The 26,657-nt window shown below is 46.0% G+C and overlaps 1 long non-coding RNA gene across 1 annotated transcript; it reads right to left on the bottom strand.

The window, feature by feature from the left end:
* Positions 1 to 600: 600 nt before the first annotated feature.
* On the bottom strand, positions 601 to 25,317 carry LOC115098220. The gene is made up of 4 exons (XR_003858451.1): positions 25,136 to 25,317; positions 19,122 to 19,292; positions 5,264 to 5,291; positions 601 to 1,359 (listed from the first exon to the last, which is right to left on the bottom strand). It is a non-coding gene; the product is annotated as an uncharacterized LOC115098220 (long non-coding RNA).
* Between the last annotated feature and the right edge of the window lie 1,340 nt (positions 25,318 to 26,657).

Here is a 26,657-nt window from a genome sequence, read left to right as displayed (position 1 = left end):
CTTATCTACAGTGGTCAATATAACATGCTTCAAGCTTTATTGTCTAAAGAAATCCTTCAATGCAGTACACTGCAACACTCTTTAACCTTCAGAAACCCAACACGGGCCACATTTTGAAACTATAGTCTTCTTCTTCAGGGGAATCTTTCACTTTAACTGTGTTACTGCTAATGTCAGTGCCGCTTTTCTCAAGCCATATTTCATAATGTCCACATTACTCAACGTAGTACGGCGTTGTTGCAGTCTGGTTGGCCCTATACCAGAAGTACATTCTTTATTCATCTCTAGTGACTTAAGGGAGGACCAATCAATAACAGAGGATATGTTAGATCTGACCAATTAGTTAAAGAGTATGATTTAAACTAGCAAGGACCATTCTGTTTCTTCATATAAGCCATAAGTGTCACAGATTGTGGATTGTCATATGCAGAGGTCCCTCTGGGGTGTAAAGGGTAAGAATGATGTCCATTTCCTCCTACCCTATTCACGAGACAATCCACAATGATACTGGTTGTTCTGAGGCTGGCATATTTTTAAATATGACCAGGACATATTCAGTATGACAGACACAAAAAAATCACTCACAGTAATCAATTAACGAAAAATATTAAACTCTTTATTGAATACCATCAAATCCAGTTAACAAAATCTAAGGACTGTGTAAAATTTTTTGTCTTTCATTAACATTGAACCAGGCCTCCCTAACCTGTATTGTACCCTACACACACACAACAATCACAACAGATACAACAAACAACACAACATAGGCATGAATATAAATACTTCCACACACAAAGGGGGAAGAAAAGAGAAAAAGAACCCCCCCCCCCAAAAAAAAGAAAAACTAGAAAAATCAGAAAAATAAAAAAAAAACCCACATTTAAAAAAACATTTAAATGAGACTCCATTAAAGATTTGTAATCCAATCGAAGTCCATCACTAGTAATCCACTGCCACCAATACAATTACTGCCATCGATAATTGTGCTTCCTGCATCACTGGAACAGCGTATTGTTGAGACAAAGTTTCAACTGAATGATATTCGGTCATGCCGAAATGGCAACGGCTTAAACATGCAAAGTTAAACTAGCCAGCTTGTGTCCTGGCATGGAGATCTAGCATTTCATTTTACCAAAGCACAGTCCGCATGCTGCTGTATTTCCTGTTTATCACCTGGCATGGAAAATTAGCTTTTCATTTTACCACGGCACAATCCTGTGTTTTGACAATGTATCCAACATTCGACAGCAATGCCGCTTGTCCATATAGATACGGCACAAATAGCGTTTTTCACAGCACCAGACACTGCAGTGTTTTGGCAGATACTGCTGCCTGCATCAGGTGATTGCCGCTTTTATTCTAAAAACAAGGAATAAATATATCACTAAAAAATTAGGACTAACATCAGACAAACATTTGCACAAAGACTCACCCCAAACAGCCAGTTCAGCTTCGGTATCTCTTTTCTTACGTGAACGTGAGCATACTCACATCCTAAAAAGCCCTTAAACCCTCCCCCCCATTGGTTTGATAGACACACAGCTTAATAAATACAAAGATTCCAATAATGGAGACCATTTCGCTCTGGGAGTTCAAAACCCAGCACAGGAATTGATAAACCGGAACTATTCAAGATCCCTGTATAGAATTTTTGAGTCTGAACCCAGGAGTCAAAGTTTTAAAAGGACCGGAAATCTTACGATCTAAATGAAACACATGCAGATACAACTATATACCACAACATGGGCAGGAGTAAGTGGAGATCAATCCTGCCCTTTGGACCCATTAGATACCAGCTATATACCACTAAATATGGAAATTAGTGAGTTTAATTCTTGCTTTTATTTATGTAAAGAGGGCTTTGCCTCTTTATTAAACAGTTTCCCCTCTGGCCTGCTTTGGGAGGATTATTGCATTTTTGATCCCTCCCTAGTGGCACACCCATGCCCCTTTTGGGATGAATCTCACTCCATGTATTTTCTTGCGTGAGCATGCTCAGATTAAGAGGGGAGGTGATACTGTAAGGTGGAGGAGTTGGGTGGGCTTCACAGGTTGCCAAGAGAGAGGGAAGTTAAGAGTTTTGACCAATGGCCTGCCCGGGAGGATCAAGGGATCCCCTTACTGGCAGGGCTGGAGTTTTGGCTGGTGGTTGCCTCTCACAGCTAGTTAATAGTGGGTAGTGACTGCTGCTGGAGCTGCCTTTTCCACCACCTGGAACCAGTAGACGTGGTTTTCGCTGTTGTTTTTGAGAAGTTTTGGAGTATGTGGAGAAGTATTTTTTGAGAAGTTTTTAGAAAGATTTTGAGATCTGTTTTAACCTCTGGTTAAAGCTGGAGGAAGAAGATAATTTTCCTACCCTATATGGTGAGGGCTTTGGCATGGGGACATCAAGAGTCAGAGGAGGTTACAAATTAGACAAACAAACTAACAGGCCGATACAGTAAAGTTCGCGGGAGAGCGGGCGAGTGTCCTGTGCGCGCGATACAGTAAAACAAAATATGTAAATTAGGGCACGCGGTAAAAAGAGGCGCTAGGGACACTAGAGCGTCCCTAGTGCCTCTTTTTGGACAAGAGCGGCAGCTCAATTTTGCCAGCGTCGGTTCTCGAGCCCGCTGACAGCCACGGGTTCAGAAAGCGGACATATAGAAACATAGAAACATAGAAATGACGGCAGAAGAAGACCAAATGGCCCATCTAGTCTGCCCAGCAAGCTTCACACATATTTTCTCTCATACTTATCTGTTTCTCTTAGCTCTTGGTTCTATTTCCCTTCCATCCCCACCTTTAATGTAGAGAGCAGTGATGGAGCTGCATCCAAGTGAAATATCTAGCTTGATTAGTTTGGGGTAGTAGCCGCCGCAATAAGCAAGCTGCACCCATGCTTATTTGTTTTACCCAGACTATGTTATTAGCCCTTATTGGTTGTTTTTCTTCTCCCCTGCCGTTGAAGCAGGGAGCTATGCTGGATATGCGTGACGTATAAGTCTTCTCCCATGCCGTTGAAGCATAGAGCCATGCTGGATGTGCATCGAAAGTGAAGTATCAGGCCCATTTGGTTTGGGGTAGTAACCGCCGTAACAAGCCAGCTACTCCCCGCTTTGTGAGTGCGAACCCTCTTTTCTTCTCCCCTGCCGTTGAAGCAGAGAGCTCTGCTGGATGTGTGAAGTATCAGTTTTTCTTCTCCCCTGCCGTTGAATCAGAGAACTATGCTGTATATGCATTGAAAGTGAAGTATCAGGCTTATTTGATTTGGGGTAGTAACCGCCGTAACAAGCCAGCTACTCCCCTCTTTGTGAGTGTGAATCCTTTTTTCCACATTTCCTCTTGCTGTTGAACGCCGGCAAAATTGAGCGTCCGGTTTTCAACCAGCGAGCCGCGGGCTGATTTTAAAATTTTTATTTTTTTATTTTTAACTTTTTTAAACTTTCGGGACCTCTGACTTAATATCTCAATCATATTAAGTCAGAGGGTGCACAGAAAAGCAGTTTTTACTGCTTTTCTGTGCACTTCCCCGGCGCCGGCAGAAACTAATGCCTACCTTTGGGTAGGCGCTAATTTCTTAAAGTAAAATGTGTGGCTTGGCTGCACATTTTACTTACTGTATCGCGCGGGAATGACTAATAGGGCCATCAACATGCAGTTAACTACTTATCTGGCTATAATTTAGCCGGATAAGAAAAAGGCATTTAAGGGGTATTCCTCAGAGGAGGTTGACTTATCTGGCTAACTGAGCCAAATATCTAACTAGATAAATGAAGATTGACCGACGTGCCACAAATGCGCAGTAGAGAGCAGCTCTACTGCGCATGTGCAGCACAGAGAACTCTGAGCGACAGAGGGGAGGAGGAAAGGGCAGGGAGCTGCTGCTCTGATATGTTAACAGCCTGAGCCCGTCCCTCCTCCACCGCGGGGGGGGGGGGGGGGGAGTAGGGAGGGACGGCCTGACCGTCACGAACAGGGACAGGAGGAGGAAAGAAGAGTTGCCAGCAAGTGTAGTAGAGACCCACGTGCTGCGAAGGGGCCTTGCTCCTTCAGCTGAGCAGATTAGAAGCAGCAGGAGCACAGCCAAGACAACTGAATGGAGAAGATTTGAGTCAGCCCGCCCCCTGAGTCCCGCAGATAAGGAGAAGCCAAGTAAACAGCAACTGCCGCAGGGGGGAGCAGTGCTATCAACAGGGGGGGGGGCTCAGCCACCAGGGGAAGAGTTTACTTGGGCATCCCTCCACCCCCACTCCCCACAAAGCAGAGCAACAAAAGTGAAAGCCAGAGCCCTGCTCCCTGCTCCCTCCTCCCTCTCAAGTCCCTGAGTGGATTTCTTAAAGGCACAGGTCTCCCAGAAAGAGAGCAAAGCAAGCCTTTACTTTGATGGAGCTCCAGCACTGCTCTCTGCATCAGTGGCAGAGGGGAAGAAAATTAGAAACAAAAAGTTTCCAATAAGGGCCAAGAGTAACAGATAGACTGCCATGCCACAAGGGAAGGAGTGAGTCACATAGCGTAGTGACTGAGAGGGGACGGGAGGGGATGAGAGTGAGGGATGGGATTGGGAGAGGGTGGGGAATGACTGAGGAGGGGAGGGAGTGAGAATGAGGGAAGGGGAGGTGAGAGTGAAGGAAAGGGGTTTCCAGTGAGAGGGGAGGGAGGCAGTGGGAGAAAGAGGGTGAATAAGACTGAGGGAAAGGAGTTTGAGTGGGGGCAGGGGAGGGAAGGGAGGTGAGTAGAGGAAGGGGGGTGAGTGACCAAGGTGAATGAGAGAGGGGAAGGGGGAGTGAGGGAGAAGAAATGAAGAAGAGTGCCATTTCCGAAAAACAAACCGAAAAAAAAAAATGTTTTAATGTAGCCCGTTGTTAACGGGCTTAATGGCTTATCACATATATCCAGCAACGTTACTTGGATAACTTTAAACCTGTTTCCGAGAAGATCTAAAGTTATCCAACCTTGTGTGGCCACATAACTTGCTACTTATCTTGATATCTTTAAAAGGTATCCGGGTAAGTAGTGCCAGGAAAGTTAAGAAAAAAAACCCAAAACGTACAGGGTCCTGTCATAGCAGCCTTGCAATCCCCACTCCACATCACCGCCTATATTTATCAAATTTACCTTTCCTGCTGCGGACCTTCTCCCCCCCCCCCCCCCCCCCCACGGATTTGTAAGGATTCCGCCAGGCCCTCCCACCCCCCACCATCTTGACAAACTGGCCGTCACACTCCAAACCCCTCTCCCCCAAACCCATAAAAGCCCTACCTAGTGCGAGGTCCGAACTTACCCGCTCTCGGCGATGTCCAGCGCAGTCTCTGTCAATAAATAAATAAGAGACGTGTTACAAGAATTGTAATTATGCTGTTCATGATTTTTGCCACCCTATTTTGCATTTTGTTTTTTACGCTTCAGTAAAGAGTTTTTGATTCGAACACCATTCACTGGACTCTTTGCCTCATTCCAGTGTGTCTCTCCATCAGGAAGACCCCTCCCCTGTGCATTTGGGCTTCTGGTGACTATGCCAGCACCAGGACCCCAGGAGGTTAAACCCCTGCTGCCCGCTGGACAGACCCTGGCATCCCAGGAGCTATGTGAAGTGCCAGGATATGACAGACAGTTCTGGGAATTGTGCACACCCTCATGTAATCCAAGGGCGGATTACATTAACAAATTCCTTCATGCCTTCCTTTCAAGCCACTTTTGCTTTACGGTTGGTTTAAATCATTATGGCAAATCTTTTGTCAATCACCAGTTTTTCCTCAAATAAAAAAGAAGCACCTTACTTCTTAGAAATAGTAGTCCAAGGAGCCAAAAAAATAGGAAGAAGGGGGAAAATGTAGTAACTTCCACAGGAAGGTTTCAGCTGGTCATTCTCTTATTCTGTAAGTAATCCAAGTAAGACACAGGGATTAGGACTACAGATTATCTGTAATAATCTGTAGTCCTCCGATTTCGGGATTTTTATCCAGCCTTTCTGGGAGAATGTCCTCCTTGGAGCCCCTAACTGAGTTCAGACTCCTATTTGAGCCAGCTTCTTTCATGCTTTCAGGAGCTAAATTAAAGCTCATGTGTTCTAAATGGTTAATTATCCATACAAGGAAAGTCAAATATCCATTTTCTCCCTTCAATTTTCTCTTTAACCTTTAAAAAAAAAAAAAAAAGCAAAACAAAACACCAAACCATCTTTGAAGTTCCTGTATTTATACCCTAATGGGAGGGCAGGGCCTGCGACAGGTGACTGCTCTCTGGATGAAACAACAGCATTAAATGTTCAAGCACTTTATTAAAGTGCCATAAAAAAACAGGAGAGTATAAATAGATAAAGCCAGCTGTTAGTGCTAATGACAAATAAAACAGGGGAGGAAAGAGGTCCAGTGCATGCACTTAGAACAGAAACCCCAAGTTCCATGGGGAAAGTGGGCAGGGAGGAGAGTCGTGTCCCTGGTGGGGGCAGCTTAGGGGTTGATCCTTTTTTGCCCAAAGTGCGACTCTGAGGCTGGTGGAGTAAAATAGGCAGGGACACCTCACTGTCCCCACCAGACCTTTCTGGCCTGCCCACTGCCTGGGCCTATACCTATGTGCTTGAAAATGTATAGCACATCCAGAATTTGGTGTAACTCTACAAACTTGGGAGGAAGATTAGGAGCACGGCGAGGGAAGAAAAGAAAGAGGTTTGTCATTAACGTGTTCTCAAATACTGTTAGAATTCTGCCCAGTGATGAAGAGCAGAGGACACCGAGTGAGTGAAATGAACATCATATGTGGGAGCCACTAAAGCAAGCCCTTTTGTGGGTTACTGCCAAAGGGCTTAACCGAAGGGAGTCACCACTTTGGGATTTCCTTCAAGAATGTACAGGAAGTCCCGGGGATTGGGATTTGATTAGTTCTTTTTTTTTTTCCCCCTGGAAAAAAATGTGCCTTTCCGCACATGCAGGGCCCTCCGTGGAAGTAGGATGATAAAGGGCAACCACCCAGGGCCCCTCCCACATTTTGGCTGAGACATTTCTGGAATAGGGTTAGCCTGGGGGAGACAATAGCGTGTAGAGTTTTGTTTTTTCAAAGCTATGCACTTTGTATTTCAGAGATAAAAATATCCACAGCAAAACTAAGCATGAATCTCTGTAGCTACTTTTCTCTAGGCAATTAAGAAACAGTGTACCTACAACTACATACTGTATTATCTTCAAGCCCAACCACTACCCCTAAAGAGCACCACATCCAGGGCTTCTTTACAGGAGGGAACGAGCAGGTACTCCTGAAAAAAAAATCTGCCACCTCCACTCCTGCTCCGTGTCCTCTCTTCTGCATGGAGAAGGGACTTGGGGGAAAGAGAGAGTTTGCTGCCTGCAGGACCCTCCTTGGGGATAGCCTGGGAAGGGGCAAGTACCAAAGGCCCCACTCCCTGCATCTGTTCCCAGAGCCTATGAAAGGACAGGACGGCATTGTAAATATTACGCCCAATCATGGAACACCAATACACATCCTTTTGGGAAAATAGAACAAGCCGGGCTGCTACAGATCACTATACAGAAACTATACACTAGCAGAATGCCTCTCCTTCAACACACAGACACAACGTAGATAGACTCTAACGGCATACAGAATACGTGGCCACTAATTATAAATAGAAATATGTAGGCAGAAACTGAACTGGCGATCCCAAGAAGCCAGACTGTGCATGAGTGCAACACTGGAGAAATAGAATCAGAAAGGCATAAACTTCTGTACCACGCAAAATACAAAGATATCTAAGATGGCGCACACATTGCCATTGGCAAAGCTGACATATTCAAAACCAAAAGGAAAAGGCTTTTTTTTTTGTCTATCTTTGTTGTCTGGATATTTTGGACTCTAACATAACATCCCCCTCCCACAACAATGACAGGAGTTCACCAGCTACAAAACCTCCCTACTCTATACACAAATGGATGATGATGATGATGGGGACTCAGTGGTCCCACATAATATCCCTCTCTCTCTCTCACACACACACACACACACACACACACACACACACAAACACACACACACACACACTGCCTCTCAGAGAGCAAGCAAACTGAATCCCCTCTCTCTTTCCCCTCAAGGACCCAGCATCAGTCCTCTTCTCACTCTGCTTCCCTGCTCAGGCAACAGCCTCTTACCCACGTTTCTTCTCTCTGCAGAGAGAGGGGGAGGAGAGGCAGCACCAGATGCATGTTTTTCTAGGGAGACCACAAGGCAATCAAAGCAGGAGGAAGGTGCTAATACTGAATACTGGCATAAAACCCCTAAAAAAAAAAAAAAAGCTGTCTCCTCTGAACCTTCCCCCACTCTAGCTTCATATCAAAACCCCTTGTCCTTAAAATGTTTAGGCTTTTCATGTATCTTACAACATGTATTGAGTGAAGATGTTTTCTGCAGAAAGGTGTGAACTAAACCAAGTTTAAACTACACTAAAATATATTTTCAATAGGAAATTTCACTTTCCTGAATTTATTACTGAAGCCTATTGGTTATTTCCATCAATAGTGTCACCTAAGCTTCAGTATAGATATGAGAAAAGTAATACACAAAAAACAAGCTTCTCATACACAATTAGGGATGCTGGGTTGGACATTATTACTTAGAAAAGATATTTTGGAGTTATTGCTTGGAGATTTCTAAAGAGGCCAATATGCACCATTGGTCTAAAAGGCTAATTATTGAAATTATGAAAAAAAAAGATTTGCAAACAAAACAGAAAACCTTGTGTCTCGTACAAGTCTACGTTGTGCCCATGACATTCTGTTCATTCCACAGCACCTCCCCTATCTCTCTCTCTCTCTCTCTCTCTCTCTCCTTCTACCTTTGCATTTCTCCTCTTACTCTCTGGTTCTACCCCCTGCCTATCTCCCCCCAACTCCTGCATCTCTCCTCACTCTCTTTCTTCTGCTCAATTCCCAGTATCTCCATTCTCCCCCTCTAACAGCGGAATCTCCCCTCTGTCTCTCTCCAGCATTTCCTGTTTCTTTGCCCCCAGATGGTGTGTTCTCCTCTTCTGCTAACAGCAGACTGGGATTCCCTCCTCTGGCAATGGTAACGACACTCCAGAGTCATTTTCTGGAGGCGATGTTCTGGCATTCATCTGCCACCTTTTCATCTTTGTTCTTGTGCAGATACCGTTGAGTCTGCACCAAATGCCCTCTCATTTCTGGGGGAGGGGGAAAGCATCACGAGCATTCTGACAAACTGATACCTCTTCCCACTGATCTCACAACATAGGAGATCGGCAGCCAGGAAGTGTTGGCCTGTGAATTTAGAAAGCGTTTCTGGTGTCAGCACAAGACAGGGAGACCAACAGGCTGGATGGTGGACTACATGTTGGATAATCTAGCTCTAATAGCTATTGCTCCGTTCTGCTGTCAGAATCAGGGACAGGTTTAGTCTGCCACCATCCCTAAGCACCGATTCAGTGGCTGTGGCCTTCCAAATCCCCATTCCTAGCAAACCTCTGGCTCCAGCGCAATCCCCACAGCCATATTGAGGGCAGAGACTAAGACTTTACTCATAGTCCCTACCCTCTGCAGAAGAGGTGAGGCCTTTGATTACAGACACAGTTCCCATGCTCACTGTGCTGAGAGGGTCACTGCTTAAAGAAAGGTCTGGGGTGAGTGGGTAGAATCAATGGGAATTATTTTCCATAGTCTTAAAACAGGGCTTCCCAAACCAGTCCTGGGGACCTCACAGCCAGTTGGATTTTCAGAATATCCACAATGAATTTGCATGAGATAAATCTGCATATCATGGAGACTCAGTGTATTCAAATTTATCTCATGTATATTCATTGTGGATACCCTGAAAAGCCCTGGTCTAAGAGCATATTACAGAGGCTAAGATGGGATACAGGGCTGAATCTATCAAGCACTGTGCTTCAATGGTTAGTAATAGTAGCATCAGCTGAGTGGTTACTGACTTCCAAAACAGTGAACTAAAATTCCCTCTTCAGTTTAGTATCTTCCTATTCCACTATTAATGAAAAAGTTCAGGTTCTGCTGCAGAGACGTCATGGATTATAATCAATAATACCTTCATTGCATTGTGATGGGAACAGTAAACCTGGGCTCTGCAAACATAGGGAGATACAAGCAAAGCAGGAGCTGAGTTCAAATAGAAAGATTAAAAAAAACCCCAGAGTAAAGAGAGGATCAGGGAATTAGAGACAGGACATTAAAGGGATTATTCATTTCATTATTTTAATTAATTGTTAATGAAATAAACTCAGTTCGTCCTCCTCTGCCACCTCTCATCTCCTCTCTGCATCAGCCTCAGATGGTCTCTCCCACCCACTTATGATGTCATGATGACAGCAGGATGGCTTGTAAAAGCCAAAGCTGCCAGGGTTCACTGTCATTTCAAAGGATGGCAGCAAGCTGTGAGCAGCTCTGTCTACGCTGGCTCTGGATATCAGGAGATGGAAGGACCGGAAGATTCTGGAACTGAACTCCAAGCGACAAAACAAAGGTGAGACTATTGCAGCACAGAACTAAAGTTTAGCTAAACCTAGAACTAACAATTGTAATAACTCCTTTCTTCATACCTCCTCTTCCTTTGTTCACCCTAATTTCTTTCCTTCCATTTATTTTCCCTGATCCAATCCTCCCCAATCCCATGTTTCCCTTTCTTCCCCTACATACTACTACCCTTCCACCTCAGGTTTCTAATTTCCCCCACTCCTTCCCCATTTCTTCTTCCCACCTGCCCTACCCCCTCCACCCTTTCTCCTCACTTCCTCCCCATTGGCCTCGGAACTTCGTCCAATCCCTTCCCTTCTTTATCCCCTTTCTCTCTCCTCCTTTCTTCTCCCCTTTACATCCTCTCTTCTCCACTCATGCTTATCACCTTTAGCCTTTTCTTTCTTCTTCTCCCTAGTCCATCCTTTCTCCCACAATCCCCTATCCTTCCCCCTCCTACATATTCACCTCTTCCCTTTCCCTCAAGTCCCACCTTTTCTAAACCCCTCTGCGTACCATTCCCCTTCCCATCCCATCATTTCACCAATTACCCCTCCCATCCTCTTTACCCTTCGTCTCCCTCTCCAGCCACCCTTTCCCTATCCCCTCCCCCACATGCTCTCCATCCACTTGCCCATCCCCACCAACCTTTTTCCAACTACTACTTCTCCTTCTTATGCCTCCTCTCATCCTCCTTTCCTCTTTTCCAATTTTCCCTCCTTTCTCACAATGCCTCCCCCTCCCTTCCCACCTTTTCAAACCACACCATTTATCTTCCTCTCGTTCCCCTCTCCCACCTTCTCTTCCAACTCCTTTCTCCTCTTCTTTCCCCTTTCCTCCCATATTTCCTCTCTCCTTTTGTACCCACTTTCCACTGCTCCCCCTTTCTGATCCCCTTCCCCTCCCTCTAACACTGTCCCCCTCCCCTCTCTCACCTCTTCTGCTTCTCCTCCTGCTCCCTCCTCACACCTCTCCTCTTCCCTCTTCTCCCTCTTTCTACACCCTCCATGCCTATATTGACTCTCCTTTCTCCACCTATCATCCTCCTCCTCCTTGTCCCTAATTCTATCCACATCTCCTTTCCCCTCCCCATTTCCTTGCCCCTCTTCTCTCCTCTCTCCCCTATCATATCCTCTTTTCCCCCTCCCAATCTTCTTATCCCCTCCTCTTCCCTTCTCCTCCCTCCGCCCTCTCCCTCCTCGAATTCCACTTTCATCTCCTCACCCTTCTTTTCATGTTCCCTTCTCCATACCTGCCTCTCCTGCTTTCTCCTCTGCCTACTTCCCCCTTTCCTTCCCCTTTCCTATTTTCACTGCCCCCTCTTCTTGCCATTCCTCATCCTTCTCTCTTCCCATCCCCTTATCTCTCTCCTTTCCATCTCCATCACTCTTTCCTCATGTCCCCTCTACTTCTTCTGCCACTCCCCCTCCTTCAAACTCCCCTTTAACCTCACCTTCCCCTCTATCCTTCCTCCTCTCCTTCCCTTTCTCCCTCTCTCTCCCCCTCTGTCTAACCAATCCACCTCTCATATCCCTCCTCTCCCCTGTCCTCCACTTCCTCCTCCTGTCCCTCTCCCCCTACCCCTTCCCCTCTCCTCTACCTGCCTTTCACCTCTCCCCCATATCCCCCTACCCCTTCTCCCTCTCCTCTACCTACCTTTTTCACCTTTCAAGATTGCTTTCACACTCCCCTCCTTCCCCCTTCCCCTCCCTTCCATTCTCTCTCCCCTCCTTCCCCCTCTCCTACCCCTCCCCTACCATCTTCTCCTTCTCTGTCTCGGCTTCCATATCTTCCTCCCCTCTATCCCTGTTCCCCCTCCCTCTCCATACACAGTCACCCCTCTCCTTTCATGTCCCATCTCCCCGTCTCACTCTTTCACCCCGTCTTCCCCTTCCCTTCTACACTACTCTCCTCCTTCCCTCTCCCTCAAACCTTCCCCCATCTACCCTCATTTTCCACTTTCTACCTCTACCCTTCTGCTTTTCCCCCCTCCTTCCCTTTCCTCCCTTCTTCACCCTGTACCCTTCCACCTCTCCCCCACCCTGTCCTCTCTGCTCCCTTCTTTTTCTTTCTCCCTACTCCTCTCCCCATCTCTCACTACCCATCTTTCCCCTCTACTCCCCTGCTTTCCCCCTCCTCTTCATTTTCTCTCCCCCCTCTCCTTCCCTCCTCAACACCTCACACTTTCCACACCTATCCCATCTTCCTCCCCTCCTGCATTCCTTCTCCCTCCTCCCCTTCCCTCTCCCCTCCCTTTCTCTACTTCACTCCCCTCTCCTCTTTTTTCCCTTTCTCCACCCACTCTTCACCTTTCCCCTCTCCTTTCCTGTGCCTCATTCCCCTCATTCATCTCCACCTCCCCCTCTCTTCTCCCTTCTTCCCCTTCCTCCCTTCCCCTACTTCCCTTTATCTTCTCCACTCCACTCTCCTTTCCCTTCCTCTCTCCCAATTCCCCTTCTCTTCTCTCCTTTCCTCCTTCCACTCTCTATCCCCATCCTTCTTCCCTTTCTCTCCTCCTCTCTCCCTTCCTGCTCCATCTTTTCTCCCTCTACCCTCCTCCCTCTCCTCTCCTCTCCCCCTCCCCCTTTTCTCTCTCTCATCCTTCAATACCTCCCTCTCCTTCCACTTTCTCCTCCCTCTCCTCCTCCTGCTTTTTCTGCCTCTTCCCCCTTCACCCTCCCCACCTCTCCTTCCACCTCACATTACCTCCTTTCCTTTACCCTCCCCACCCCTTACCTCTCTCCCCCTCCCCTCTCCTTCCCCATCACCCTTCCTTCCTCCTCCCCTCTCCTCTCCCCTGCCCTCTTTCCCTCTGTCCCCCTCTCCTCTGCTTCTTCCCTTCCTCATCTATTCCTCTCTCCCCTTCACCACTTCCCCAGCTACTTCACCATCCCTCTCTCCCCATCTCTTCCTCCCACCACATTCCTCCCTCTCTTCCTTCTACTTGTAATCCATCCTCTTCTCCCCTCCCCTGCTCATTTCCACTCTCCCTCTCCTCCTTTCCCCTACTTCCCTATCCCCTTCCCCTCCACAACTTCCTCCCCACCTTCTTTCCCCTCTCCTCCTTCCCTATCACCTACACCTCCTCCTCCCTTTTTCTCCATCCTCTCCTCACCTTTCCCTCCCAACTCCCTGCTCATTCTCTACCTTCTCTCCTTTCCCTCACCTTCTCCCTCTCCTTCTCTACCTTCCCTCCTTCCCTTTCTTGTCCTTTCCCCTTCCCCTGCCTCTCCTTCCTACATTTTGTTTCATTCCCCTCCCCCTCTTTCCCTTCTTCCTTTTCCTACCCTTCCATCCTCCCTCTCCCATCTACCTCTAATCCACTACTCACCTCTCACCCCCTTTCCCCTCTCTCTCCGCTTCCTCTTTCCCTCCTACTCCCTCTCTTCATTCCACCCTCTCCTTATTCTTGTCTTCTCCTTGCCCATCTCCCTTCCCACTCAAATCTTTCTCTCTAATTCCCTCCTACTCTTCTACCTTCCCCTGTCCCCCTTGTTCCCTCCCCCACCTTTCCCTTCCCTTCTACTTCTCCTCCCATCTCTCCCCTCCTAAAACCATTCCTTTCTCCTATCCCTTCCCTTACTCTCCCACTTCTTCCCTCCCTTCCTCCTTCTCCACCTCCCCTTTCTGGCCTTACTCTCCACCTCTTCTCTCCCTCCTCTTTCCACCTCTTTTCACCCTCCTCCCTGTCCTCTCTTCCCCCCTATTCTCTCCCTCTTCTCTCCCTCCTCTCCACCTCCCCTTTCCCATCCTCCCTCTCAAACATAACAGCTGCCACTGTTATGATGTTCTATTTACTCAATTAGAAGCTTTGTTTTAATGTAACGCCTTAACCGCGATTGTTCTGTTAGATTGTAAACTGATGATTTGTCAATTTACAAGAATGTCGGTATATAAGAATTCTAAATAAATAAATAAATGTCTTCACCTCCTCCCTCTTTTCCCTCCTCACCTCTTCTTTCCCTCCCTCTCAACCTCCCCTTTCCTGTCCTCCCTCCAACTCTTCTCTCCCTCTTTTCCCCTATCCCATTCTCCCTCTCCACCTTATCTCCCTCCTCACCTCTTCTCTCTTTCCTCTCTACCTCCTCCACCTCTTCTCTCCCTCCCCTCTTCTCCCTCCTTTCCCTCCCCTCACTCTTTTCTCCCTCCTCCCTCCCATCTCACCCCTCTTCCCTCCTCCATTTCCAGCTCTTCACTCCTCCTCCCCTCTTCTTCCTCACCTCTCCACCTCGCCTCCCTCTCCATCTCTTCTCTCGTCACCCCTTCCTCATCTCCCCTCTATTACCCACTCCTCCAGCAACATATAGGGTATTGTGCAACTCTGGTAAAGTCCTTTTTCAAGATGACTGTACTGGCCCTCTGTGTACTCAGGTCAATGTGGCTCAGGAGGGAGAAAGAGCAGAGGAGGAGGCAGAAGAGCAAGTAGTGCACAGGTTCAGGTTTAACAAGGAAACTATACCTATGCCAGCAGTTATAGGGCATCTCGAATCTACCACCTGAAGGGTCCATGCTTTGCTTGGACCCTTCAAGGTTACTACTCCCCTGGTACCTTTCAAATCCCTCTTAGGGCCACAGTTGGAATCAGCCAGTCTGCCATTTCTGTCTATACAGATCAGATCCTGGCTGTCTTGTTTATTTACAAGTGTTTTATATTCCACAATTCATAACCAAAAACTGTTCTTGTGCTCAAGAGAACACAAAAAACATGAAATTATACATGATTTCTATCAGCACATTTCCCCTCTGTCTTGGGAGTTATTGATTGCACTCATGTCCCTATGAGGGCACCAGGGGGTGAAAGATCCATACAATGCCTGCTTTCTCCCCTCTGCACACCCATCCCTTGGTCAGACCATTCCCTTATTGAACCCTCCCTCACCCTTATGACTTTACCCACACACAACCCCACACTCAGTAACACCATACAATTTAGAAAACCCTGCTCCAAAGAAGACCTAATCTCCTCACTCTCTAACACCATCGACAAACTAGACCTTATGAGTCCAGACGCCGCACTCGCATCCTGGAACAAACTTACCAATAATATTGCTAATGAGCTATGTCCCATTATTCACAGAGAAATATGCCATTCCCACAAATCCAAGAAACCCTGGTACACCCCCAAATTTAAACTTAAACTAGACCGCAGAATAAAAGAGAGAATCTGGCGCAAAGACCCCACCCCAAAACAATCAACCACATACAAAGCGAAGAACTTGCACTGTTCTTTAATAAAATAGGAAACCTTCTGCTCTGCTTCCCCTCCCCCAGTACCCTTGCGAACCCGCTCACAATAAACCCCCATGCCAAATTAGACACGCTTGATCTCACAACACCCATGGAAATAGAATCCATTATAAAGAAAATTAAACCTGCTAACCACCCTTCTGATACTATCCCCACTAAAACCCTCTTATCCATCCCCAACTCTATCGCCAAACCCCTATCTGAAATGATCAATTTCTCCTTATCCCTTGGCAAAGTCCCAGACTTACTAAAACAGGCTGTAGTCAAACCACTACTCAAAAAAACCCACACTCGACCCTGCTGATCCTGCCAACTAACGGCCCATTTCTAACCTTCCCTTCCTAGCTAAAGTTATGGAAAAGGCAGTTAACTCTCAAATCTCTGACTACTTAGAAAATCACAACATACTATCCACATCCCAATTCAGCTTCTGCAAGTTTTTTAATACTGAAACCCTCTTAATCTCCTTCTCAGACACCATCTTTTATAGGTCTAGACCAGGGTCATTCATACATTCTTGCTCTGCTTGATATCTCCTCTGCCTTCGACACATAAATCACAATCTCCTCATGAACCGCCTTTCAGAAATTGGCATTACAGGCTCAGCCCACCTCTGGTTCAAATCTTATCTTGATAAGAGAGACTACATAGTCAAAATTGGTAACACCAAATCCACACCCATCCAATTAACCCAAGGTGTCCCCCAGGGGTCTTCCCTATCCTCCACCCTTTTCAATATATACTTTTTGCCCCTATGCCAACTCCTTGCTGACCTCGGCCTCAAACATTATATTTATGCAGACTATGTACAAATCTTTATCCCCATACAAGAATCCATATCTAAAACTCTCAAGAGCTAGGAAAACTGCCTCTCATCCATAAATACCCTCCTCGCCAATCTCCACCTAGCCTTAAACACTTCTAAAACAGAGCGACTTTTCATATCTGCCCAACATGACATAATGCCACCCCTCTGTAATCCGCCACTCCCCCCCCCCCCCCACCATCTCGTTCCCTCACAGCATACGGGATCTCGGTGTCACCATTGACCAACAATTTAACATGAAAAAGCACATCAACACAATCATAAAAGACAGACAGATTATTTAAGATACAGGTCATTAAAAAACTTAAACCCCTCCTCTACATCCACGACTTCCGTACAGTACTCCAAGCCACCATTTTCTCCAAATTGGATTATAGTAACTCCCTACTACTAGGCCTACCCTCCAGATGCTACAAAATGCAGCAGCTAGAATTCTCACCAACACCTGGAAATCTGAACACATTACCCAAGTCCTCAAGGAACTCCTCTCTTCCCACATAATCCACAAAACCCTACACACCAACAACACCCAATGGCTCGATGACTCCCCCTGCTTCCTTGCCTCCAACCATCCCACTAGATCCGCCTACAAAGGTTGCCTATATATCCCCTCCCCCAAGACTACACACCTCAAATCCATGAAACAACGTGCCCTCTCCAGCGCAGGGCCTACCCTCTGGAACTCAATGCCACCTGACCTCCGCCTAGAGCCATGCATCCAGAATTTCAAGAAAAAACTTAAGACATGGCTTTTTACCAGGCCTATCCAGAATAGTGCTCGCCCTCCCTTCCTTCTTCCCCTGTATCTAGTTTTCTACCTCCCACTTCCACCCATATCCCCCCTCTTCCCCTATATTTTTCTCCACCCATTGTAAATTTTTGTATTCCCCCCTATATGTAATTGTATTTCATTAAGTTTGCCTCAATCTGTTTTATTGTAAATCGTTTAGTTCACTGCATATTGTTTTCTGTAACCTGTTAAGTTTGCTATAAATGGATATGATGTACCCACGTATACCGGTATAAAAAAAACAAATAAAGGTCACCTAGCACAACTGCAAGGCCTTTCACTCCCTCAATATGCAGGTGGTCTATGATGCCAAGGTCATTATTTTGGATTAAGTGCCCAGGTTTCCTGGATCCACTCATGATGCCTACATCCTCGCAGTGAGGAATCCATGACTGCTTCTAGGAAACACACATCACCGAGTGCTGGCTTCTAGATAGGCATGCACTTAATCACTACCACCACACACACCAGCTAACCTCTTCTTATTGTCTCCTTCAGTATAGATGGACTGACAGCATTTGCCCTGCAGGATTGCTCTGGCCTTCTATTGTCAACTGTTCCAATCATTGCCTGACCTTATGCTATGTTAAACTTGGATTCTCATTCCCATGGCTTGCCCACAGACCACTTCAGAGGTTTGTTACAACAGGGGCCACTAGCAGACCAGGGCAGTCAATGAGAGAGAACCTTTGGCTTACTCAAAACACATTTCCATTGTCTGGACAGATCTGGGATGCCTTCTCTACAACCCAATTAAAATCTGTGAGATCTTTCTAGCCTGCTATATGCTACATAACCTGGCCAAAATCAGATGCCTGCCTCCTCCAGAGGGACTGAAAGAGAATACAGCTGGAGGAACAGGCACTTACAGGAGATATAGCACATGAGTCAATGACAGGCTACACAAGAAAACACTCTGATACAAACACATTTTCTAAAGTTAATGTGCATTTATTTAAAACTGTGCTCTGTAGTGCTGATATTCAACTGGCAGATAGCAGCGACTAAGCCACATAAAAGGTGGATGGGCACTGGGCAGTGCTACTTAGACCGGATAACTTATTGAGCAGGGCTAGACTTCAGTATTATGTGGCTAAGTCCCCTTTGTATGCAGATATTCAGCGCCTTAGCCATGCCTCTCCGTAGCCATGCCACTTAATATACTTGTAACTTAGCTGGTGGCCTGCTCAATTTCTACCCCCATGTAAATAAAGAAGAAATAAAGAATGCTTCCTTAGCCATCCTTTTTTTTTTTTACGGGGTGAGGGAAAAAGCTCTGTGGCCTTCACTTGTTTTACGTGGGAGCTCCTACTCAGTGGTGTGCGGTTGCAACTCACACTGCCCTCGGAAAGCACAGGAGCTGGGGGGCAGAAGCACAGCAGCATGGCTGCATGATGATCCTGCAAGTGGTGATGCAGCTGGCTGCATGGACAGTGGTGCTGGTGCTGGCAGCATTACTGGAAGTGTTTTTATGATGGGTAGTGGTAGAATCATGGTTGGAGTGGGCAATGGTGCAGGTAAACATTCTGCCTATGGAGGTATCCAGACATCTGGTGCATGAAAGGGTGGTGAGTGCTGCATTTGCAGAATCTTCCTCTGTACTGCTGTTTGTGCCTACATGGACTGCAGAAGGCCCTATAGTTCTTCCTCAACAGCTGATAGCTCTTCCCTCATCGCCTTCTGGATGGCCTGCCTTTCCTCTTTTACTGCATCCTGGAGGCTATGTATCTTTGTCTCTCCTCAAATGAGCGACTCCCCTGCTACCCACCTTCAAACTGACCAATGACTGGTATCAGTGAATGAGGTTCACCTGGCTGGTCTGCCACCTCTTCCTCCTCCATGACGGGCTGGCGCTGCTCTTCGGCAGGCCCATTTCCCTCTGTGTTCTCCTCAGAGCTATCATCCAGCACCTGTCGGCCCCGCTGTGTCCTTCGTGGGCCGCTTGGTCCAGGCCACTCTGCTTAGTCACCATGCTACTCCACTGCAACAATGGAAAATGTACATGATTTAAGTTGACATAATATGTGGATGCATCTTTGTTAACCTTATTTTTTGTCTACCAGAGAAGCACATTTATCCTTCCTTGAGCACTTCCTAATACAACACAAGATCTTTATAAATCATTACTATAATCCATATATTTCCCCTTGAATCTCAAGAAAGGAACCAGCATGTAAAGCTGCAGAAAGAACTTTCTAAATGCTATAATTTTAAGAGTTTTGGCCTTGCCTAGGCTGTGGTAGATCACCGTGACCTACCTAGGCCTACTCCCTACACAAGGTCCAGGTTTTATGGCCATGATGTCCCAATGCTTCAACCCAGTCTGGAGACCTCTCACTTGAGACTAATATTCTTTGGCCTCTGTGTTGAAATAATTGCTCTAAGTCAGAGGTTTACAACCTTTTTGGGAGCATTGACCCTTTTCAATCTCCAAATTTTTCATGGACGCCCCACATGATTCTCTTTTATATAGAGAAGTTATTTTATGTAATAAGAACTTATTATATACACACTCATTGATAATGTATAAAACATTAAATAATACTTACTGATATAACTACAGTCAGCCACATATTTTGATCGGTTTGGATCTGGAGTGACCAGAGTGAATGGACTTGTGAAAAGAAAGAGAGAGAGAGAGTAGCAGGGTGGGGTAAAGAGACAGACTGGTGGGGATAGTCTGGTGGAGGGAGAGAGAGAGAGCGACTAGTGGGGCTGGACTGGTGGAGTGAGAGAGAGCAACTGGTGGGGCTGGACTAGTGAAGGGTGAGAGAGAGAGCAATTAGCAGGGATGGACTGCTGGAGGGAAAGAGGGATACTGGTTGGGATGGGCTGTGTGACAAACAAGGAAGGGGGAAAACAGGAATGTTAAGGCAGGCTTCCATCACTAAAAGGGAGATGTAGAGAGAGGTTTGGTGCACATATTTCCCTCTCAAACCCCCCCATCATGGTGTTTTTTAATTATAATTTTTAAAGAAAATCAACTGTGACAGGGAAACCATCTTCTTAGTTTGATCTTGGCTTTTTAAAGGACTGTTTTTAGCCCTTTTTGGAAATCTTTAGGATCCTTTATGCTAAGCCAAATGAGTGGAAGGGTGTTCCAGGGCCAGCTTGCCATGGGAATAGTAAATCATGAGGAAGTCGTCGAAGATATTCTAACACGTTGCTTATGCTTGTGAAGGTATGATTTGAACCAAGACAGGACTGCTACAACTATCCTGAGATCCATGAGATGAGCAAGAAGAATGGCATGATTGAGTGTGTCATATGCTGAAGTGATGTCTAATAAAATGAACATATGTATTGCATACTAGAGTCAAAACCTTGAAGTATAGAATCAAAACTGGACAGGAGCAAAGTTTCAGAGTTAGGAAATTTTCTGAACCCAAACTGATACTCATCAAAAATTGAGTTATCAAGAAATTCAGATAATTGCTTCAGCACTACAGATTCTATTATCTTGCCAAGGAATGGTAAATATGAGATAGGGCAAACATTTGAGAAGTCAATAGAGTCAGAGTTGGGTTCCTTTTGAATAGATCTAAATGATGTTTGTGTTAATGCACATGGAAGTTGACCAGATGACAATGAAAGATTAGCTATCTGTGCAATTGATTCAACAAGTTCATTTTGGGCCAAGTTGGGTTAAGGGAACAAGATGAAGAGCTTAATCTATTAATTGTTTGTAATACCTTGGGTTGTGATATTTTACATTGGTTCCAGCCTGATAGTGCTTTGTTGTTTGTGCAAACCATGGAACTGATTGTTTTCTCCTGACTGAAACAGATTTAAAAGTAGCTAGATGTTCAGAAACTGACAAGAGAGAATTATGCCAGGTGTCAATGGCTTGGATGTTTAACATGCCATTAATGTTTAACAAAATCAATAAATAATCTCAAAAGGATCAATGTAACCACATTTTAAAATACTCCTTGTTGGCATAGTGGTAATATGACACATTTGTAAATATAGTGCAACATAAAACCAAAAAATGATCTGACCATGGAACCTTTTCTATATCAATGTTAATTGCCCCAGATAGCAATGAAGGAATAACAAACAAACAATAAGTCAAACAATAAATCAAACATTTATGTGCTGGTTATTGAATCAGTGGTGACCAGGCTAAAGCATCCATAGCATCTAAACGTGTTTCACAAGGCAGTGATAAAGGTTGCTTATCTACGTGTAGGTAAAATTTCCTAAAACAATGTCTTAGATTGGTGTTTGGACTAGAAAAAAGTTTTATCAGTGGGGAATTATGCTCCTGTATCTCAGGAAAACAATATATTAAGTAAATATTTTAAAAAGGCAAGGTTACAAATAAAACTTTGTGTGGCAGTAAGATCTTAACAGCCATCTCAGAAATTAAAATGCAGCCCAGAGAACAAACCTTATTATAAATTTTATGGGTATCAATTTGTGATTTACATGGGATAATTTATAATTAAATAAAATAAAGAGATGGGGAGGAGGAGGAAGAGAGAGAAAAGAGGGAGAAGGGGGAGCAGAAGGGGGAGAAAGCTAGAAAGAGGAAGGAAGAAAAAAGTTGTAAAAAAAAAGGGAAGAAGAGGAAGGGAGAAGGGTTATGAGGAGCAGAAAGGAAGAAGGGGAAGGGAGAAAGGAAAATTAGGGAAGGGAGATGGAAGAGGAGAAAAAGTGGGATGGTTGGAGGAAGGAGAGGGGAGGGAAGAAGAGGTGGGAGAGAAGATGAAAGATGTGGAGGGGGAAAAAGGGAAGGGAAAGCAATATAGGGTGAAGTATAGGAAGAGTGAAAGGGAGGATAGAATGGAAGAGTAGAGGGAAAGGATTGGAGAGGTAAGGGGAAACAGGTGGAGGAGGGGAAATAGTATGGGAAGAGAGGGGAGAGGGAAATATTACTAGAGCGGAGGGTCAGAAGAGGGAGGGAGATGAGAAAAGATGGAAGGGGAGGAAGAGGTGAAGCGTGAGATGGGAGGGGAACAGAAGTTGAGGGGTAAATAAGGGTGGGAGAGGAGGGGAAGGAGAGAGGGATGTAGGGGAAGAGGAGGGAAGGAGAGATGGGGAGAAAATGGAGGATAAAAGGGGGAAAAGTAGGAGAGGAGGAGAAATGGGAACGATGAGGTGGAGAAATGGATAAAGATTAGAAGGGCAAGGAGATTGATGGGAGGGAAAGGGGAATGGGAAGGATGGAGGGAAAAGGTGAAAGGGAAGAAGAGTGAGAAAGGGGAGGGGAGAGGTTAGGTTGGAAGGAAAGAGAAAAAGGGTGGGAAAAGAGAAGGGGATAGAGAAAGGGGAGAAGGAAGAGGAAGGGGAGAATAGGAGGGAAAGGTTGAGTAATAAGACTGGAAAGGGGAGGTGATGGGAAGAAAGTTTGGGAAAGGAGAGGAAAAGTGGGTGGGGGAGAGGAAGGAGAGAAAGTGTAGAAGTGGAAGGATAGGGATGAGAAAAGAGAATGGGCAAAGGTGAAAGGGGGAGAAGAAGGATGTGTATGTGGGAAAGTGTGGGAAGGGGGGGAAGGGGAGAGAGTTGGAAGGGGAGATGGGAGGTAATGTTGGGAGAGGGAAAACGTGTAAAGGGAAAGAGGGAGGAGAAGAGAGGAGGAGGAAGAAGGGGAGAAAATGGGAAAGTAAAAAGGGGATAGGAAGTGGAGAAAGGAGGAAGGAAAAGGAGATGGAGGGGAAAGAGAAGAGGAGAGTAGATGAGCAAGTGTGAAAGAAAAGAATAATGAGAAAGGGAAGAGGGAACAATGGGGATGGATTGGAAGGGAGAGAGAAAGGACTGGAGGGAAAAAGGAAGGGATGGGTGGGGAAGGGGTAATAAAAGGAAAGGGAGGAAAGGGGAGGGGAGTAGGGGGAGAATGGTTGGGTGGAGTGGGGGGAAGAGAAGAAGAGTAAGAGGGGAATTGAGAGACAGAAGGGCAGAAAAGGTGAAGGAGAGAGGAGAAAAAGGGGGAGAGGAAAATAGGGGAAAACGAGGGGCATGGGAAGGGAAAAGTGAGGGTGGAAAGAAGGTGATGGGAGGTTGAAGGGGATAGGACTGGTGGATAAATGGTGGGGAGTTGAACTAAGAAGGAGACGGTGTGGGGAGAAATGGTAGGGGAAAGGAAGGGGCTGGGATTAGATGGGATAAGCTAGGAGAAGGAAGGGGAAGGAGAGAAGCTAGGGATAAGAGACATGAGGGGGGGAGGAAAGGGAGTGAGGAAAAAAGAGAAGGAGGAAGAGTGGAGAGAAAGGAAGGGAGAGGAACAGAAAGGAGACAGTGGGAAGAAAGGGTAAGGAGAAAATGGGAAAGAGAGGGGATGGAGGAGAGAGGGTGGAAGGAGAAAATGGGATGTAGAGGGGGAGGATGGAGGCAGGGGGTAGTGGTAGGATGGCAAGCAAAGGAAAAGGGGAATGAGATGTGGAAGAGAAGAAGGGTGGAAGGAGAGGGGAAGGGGAAGAGAATGCTAAAGGGACAGGGAAAGAAATAATGGGAGTGAAGGAGGAACGGGGAAGGGGAGGGGGAAGAAGAGGAGCAGGGAAGAGAGGGAGAAGGAGTGTGTTGGAGGGGAAAGGATAGTATGGGTGATAGGGAAGGAAGAAGGAGTAGGGGCATGGTTAGGGAGAGGGGAAAGGATGTAGACAAAGAAGGGGTGGGGTGGAGAGTGTCTATGGGTCAGAGGGAGAAGGGATGGTGTATAAGGGGGAAATGTCAAGAGGAAGAAGGGGTGGGGAGGGGAAATGGTGCATAGAGATAAGGGCTGGTGACAGGGAAGGTGAAGAGGAAGAAAGGGGGGACAGATGGGGAAAAAGGAGCAGAAAGGGTGGAAGGGGTAGGGGGAGAAATGGTGGGGTAGGGATAGTAGAAGGTGTAGAGAAGGGGAAGATGCAGAGAAAGGATGGTGAGGGGAACTGTGCAAAGGGGAAGGGGTGGGGTGTAGGGAGGGAAAGGCACAGGGGGAGAAGGGGTGGAGAGAAGGAAAGATGTCAGGGGACAAATGATGGGTGGAGATGGGGAAGAGTACAGAGAGAGAAAAGGGAAGGAGGGCAGGAAAGGGGGAGGGGCCAGGTGAATCACAAGGGAAGGGAGGAGAAAGGGGAAGGGAGAAGAGAAAAAGTGGGAGGGAAAAGATTAGGGGGTGGTGGACTGGGAAACATTGGGAAGAGAAGACAAAGAGGAGGGTGAGGGCAAGAAAGTTTGGGAGGGGAGGGGAAGAAATGGTGAAGGAAGGGGAAGCTATATGGGCAATTGTAGGAGTGGAGGGGCAAGGTACATGAAAGGGAAGGGGATGGGTAGATAATACGGGGAGGGCAAGAGAAAGGAGAGCAGGGGAGGAATGGAGAAAGTGTGAGAGGGAAACTGAGTGTCAAGGATAACTAAAAGTAGGACGTAGAAGGGGAGGGGCAAGAGGAATTGGGATGGGCAAGAGTGATTGGGATGGAGAAAAAGGGTGGGAGGAGAGGGGGAAGGTAGAGATAAATTTGGAGGGGATAGGTGATAAAGAATGGGATGGGAGGGCAAAAATAGGGCAAGGAGATAAAGGGAGAGAAGGGGGAAGGAGAGGGAGGGGAAGCAATGAATGGGTGGGAGTGGATGGGAGGAAATAGGGTGCTGTGGGTGGGGAGGGAAGATGAAATAAGGAGGGGAATGTGAATGGGGAGGGGGAAACTAGAGAGAGTAGGTGGAAGGGTAGTGTGTATGCAGAGGAAGGGAAAGTTGGGATTTGGTGAATAAATTGAAAATAAATACATAAAAGGGAGAAGGGAGGATGAGAAAAGAAAGGTGAGGCATAAAGGAAGGAGTTATTACATTTGTTAGTTCTAGTTTTAGATAAACTTTAGTTCTGTGCTGCAATAGTCTCACCTTTGTTCTGTCACTTGGAGTTCAGTTCCAGAATCTTCCGGTCCTTCCATCTCCTGATATCCAGAGCTAGCGTAGACAGAGCTGCTCACAGCTTGCTGCCATCCTTTGAAATGACAGTGAACCCTGGCAGCTTTGGCTTTTACAAGCCATCCTGCTGTCATCATGACATCATAAGTGGGTGGGAGAGACCACCTGAGGCTGATGCAGAGAGGAGATGAGAGGTGGCAGAGGAGGATGAACTGAGTTTATTTCATTAACAATTAATTCAAATAATGAAATAAATAATCCATTTAATGTCCTGTCTCTAATTCCTTGACTCTCTCTGTGTAGTATAGATTTTTTCTTTCGTTTCCCCTATTTCAACCCAGCTTTTCCTTTATTTTTAATTACATGTTTGCATAGCCCAGGCATCACAATACAGTGATGATGTCATGGATTACAAACCAAAATTGTATTTTGTTATAAGGATTTTGAACTTTCCGATTTAAAATTAAAACAATAAGACATTAAAGTGAGGTGGGATTTTACTTACCTGATGATACTGCTGATGTTGCTACTACTAACCATTTCAATAGCACTTTTTGATAGACGCAGTCCTCAGTCTCATTTTACCTCCTGTAATTTGCTCATAGAAAGACCAATAAGAACATAAGAAATTGCCATGCTGGGTCAGACCAAGGGTCCATCAAGCCCAGCATCCTGTTTCCAACAGAGGCCAAACCAGGCCACAAGAACCTGGCAATTACCCAAACACTAAGAAGATCCCATGCTACTGATGCAATTAATAACAGTGGCTATTCCCTAAGTAAACTTGATTAATAGCCGTTAATGGACTTCTCCAAGAACTTATCCAAACCTTTTTTGAACCCAGCTACACTAACTGCACTAACCGATGAAATAATCTGAGCGTTAAGAAAGTGTGCACTGGTTTTCAGGGAACAGTTTTAATGCTCAGATTAATATATTTTTTTTAACTTCCTGCAAATGCATTGGAAGTTAAAAAAAAAAAAAAAAGCTCATTGAGTTTAAAATGTGCATTTGGCACAGGCTGAACGCAGATTTTAACTCAGGAAGGGGGGGGGGGGGGGAGAGGATGCCCCTGACAGGCCGATGCAGTCCCGTTATTAGCTGCTACTTAGTCGGATAAGTATAAATGCATCCATTTAAATGGCGGTGGCTGTCATTTATCTGGGATACGTATAAACGTATTCAGAGAAGTAGCAGCCGCCGCCACCTACACAGATAAGTCCAAATATCTTTTTTTTTTTTTTTTTAAGTGCCAGAAATGACCCAGGAATTGAATTTCCAGTGCTAAGAAAGACTTGTGTTTGGCCAGCACACCCCTCTGCATCAAGGAGCACTGCTTAATGCACTCATTTGCATGGCATTTCCATGCGAGGGTGGTGACCAGTGCTCCCACTTGAGAATGCACATTTTGTGAGCATAAAACTCCTTGCTACATCAGCAGTAAGGTCTGCACTCACAAGATGTGCCTTCTACCGCTATAAAACTGCATGTTCGT

This window comes from Rhinatrema bivittatum, chromosome 8, assembly GCF_901001135.1.
Source record: "Rhinatrema bivittatum chromosome 8, aRhiBiv1.1, whole genome shotgun sequence".
NCBI lineage: Eukaryota > Metazoa > Chordata > Amphibia > Gymnophiona > Rhinatrematidae > Rhinatrema > Rhinatrema bivittatum.
The sequence above is the reverse complement of the archived record's forward strand: the minus strand, read 5'-3'. Positions and strand labels throughout refer to the sequence as shown.